The 2,297-nt window shown below is 55.0% G+C and overlaps 1 protein-coding gene across 1 annotated transcript in view; it reads right to left on the bottom strand.

Moving 5' to 3' along the window:
* Positions 1-1,567, bottom strand: part of NLRC5 (NLR family CARD domain containing 5) — an 80,861-nt gene extending 79,294 nt beyond the window's left edge. The window contains exon 1 of the mRNA XM_019666822.1: positions 1,535-1,567. The gene's annotated coding sequence lies outside the window, so the exon portion shown is untranslated. The remainder of the gene's footprint in view (positions 1-1,534) is intronic.
* Between the last annotated feature and the right edge of the window lie 730 nt (positions 1,568-2,297).

The following is a 2,297-nucleotide window of genomic DNA, read 5'->3' as shown; positions in this document are numbered from 1 at the left end:
TGGCCCCTAACGGAAATGGATGGGGGTCGTGGAAACTGTGCAACAAACACCCAAGTCCTACTACCCAGCTTAAGAAATAAAATATTACTAAATCTGTCGAAAGCCCTATGTATCCTCGTATGATAACTTGGATCATATATATATATATATATATTTTTAGCTGAGCCATCCTGCCACCTGTTGGCAGCTCAGTGGCTGCTCAGCTCGGGCTGGACTCGAACCGCTGTTGCTCAGAGCTCAAACTCTTAGAGTGAGCTCTTAACCAACTGAGCCACTCGGCCGGCCTCTGTATCATATGATTTTGATCATCAGGAGGACAGCCATGTTCTAGAAACAACCAATCACTGCAGAGGTGGTGAAAAGAATTTGGAGGTTTCAGAGGCCCGTCTGTGGGCTGGGTCCCACACTCCTCACCTCCCTCTGTGCTCACCTTACCTCTTCAAAAGTGTAAGCCACACAAAGCTGCCCGCCTGGGCGTGGGAAGGGGAATTACATCATCAGGGAAGAATCGACCACGCCAGCCTTGTGCTGCCAGGAGGTCTTGGGCATCTTGAGGCAGTGGACAGTTACTTGGGCCTGGTTGGTGGGGAAGCTGTGGAAAAACTATGGAAGACATGCAGGGGTCCCCTGGCTAGGACAGTGACCTGCCAGCTGTGGCCACTGCCCCCGGAGATAGGAGGGATAAAGCCATCTTGGGGGCGCCCACGGCAGGAAAAAGAAGCAGCAGCCTGGGGCAGTGGCTGGGGCCCAGGCTGGGCTCTGAGGCCTGAGCTCTAGGCCCCACCCCACCACTAATTTGCCAGCGACCTGGGCATGCCTTTCGCTCTCTCTGGCCCTTGGTTTTCTCTTCCGTGCGACAGTGAAGCAATCCTTTGCCCTGTCCACCCCTCAGCTTTACTTAGCTTTTTGCACCTCGCCTGCTTCATCTGCACAATGGGTATAATAACAGTACCTACCTCATAGCGTTGCTGAGGATTAAATGAGATAATCCCTGTAAAGAGCTTAGAACAGGACCTGCTGCATGGTAACCTTCCAAAAGATGTTGCTATTGCTTTTTTAAAAAATGATATTCATGGGGCCGGCCGAGTGGCACNTTTTTTTTTAGACTAAAAAGTCTGCATTATGCATAATGAGCAGCGTGACTTCTGTAATTCTTTAAAAAGCATCTAAAAGTTGAAGTTCCCGGAGGTGACAGGCGCTCTCGAGGGTGAGGAGTGGGAGGGAGGAAGAGCGCAGCCGCGGGTCGCATCCCGCAACACGGGTGACCCTGCCTGCCTTCCCCTGCGGCTCACAACTCAAATTCCAAACTCCGCAGGGTAAGCGGGTTGCGCGCTGCCCCGGCCACTGGCGCTCCATCTGCCCACCCCATCATCCGTCCATCCACCCCGTTCCCCCGGCTGTTGGGACCTCCTGCTCCAGAGCCCACTGGCACCTCTGCCTCCCCACTCCGTTCGGCATTCGCACCCGAATCTTCCAGCTCTCCCTCTTCCCGGGCCCCGCAACCCCGCAGCCCCGCGCGCACCTCGGTACTCACCCCCAGCACCCCTCTTGCTCCGCTGCACTCTGCTCGAAACTGAAAGTAGGCGCCGGAGATGCTTAGCCAAAGCTTGGAGGTTGCTGCTCTGCTGGGAAATCACGTGGATTCGAGGTGCCAGTCCTGGCGTGGGTACAGCAGCGCGGGGCTGGGCGTAGCTGACACACCCACTATCCCATGGCTGCGCCCAAGCGCCTGCTTGTGCTGGGGGACTTTTGCCGACAGGACCCAGAAAGAGTCCCAAGGGACACAGGGTGGGGGAGCGGGGAGGCGCTGGCCCCCTTCCTAGATGCGAAACTGAGGCAGAGGGGTAAGGGCTGACTCACCACCGAGCGCATATGGGAGGGGTTCAGGGAGCTTCAGGAGGACCCCCGGCTGAGTTCAACTGTCCTTGCCACCTTGGAGACTAAGGGGGGATGAGACAGGATGGGAAAGAGATGCTCTCTGTGCAGGAGGAGGAGACCGAGGACCCTGGTCCTGTCTCCTGTCCTACCGTGCTCTTCAGGACTAAAGGAGGGTAGCAGGGGATAACAACAATAATTGGTCTTATGAACAGAGCTCTTGGTTGTCTAACAGGTACCAAACACGATCTACCAATTCATTTAACCTTCAAAATAACCCTAAAATGAAGGTACAATTATTACCCCCTTTTGCATATGAACAAACTGAGGCTCAAAGAAGAAAAAGGTGACACAACTTGCCCAAATCACGCAAGGGACACCCGGCAGCCCTCTGCCAAGCTCCACCCCAGCCCTGGCCTCCT

Source organism: Hipposideros armiger, unplaced genomic scaffold (genome assembly GCF_001890085.2).
Source record: "Hipposideros armiger isolate ML-2016 unplaced genomic scaffold, ASM189008v1 scaffold_479, whole genome shotgun sequence".
NCBI classification, from domain to species: Eukaryota; Metazoa; Chordata; class Mammalia; order Chiroptera; family Hipposideridae; genus Hipposideros; species Hipposideros armiger.
Note: the sequence above shows the minus strand (reverse complement) of the source record. Positions and strands in the feature narration are given on the sequence as shown.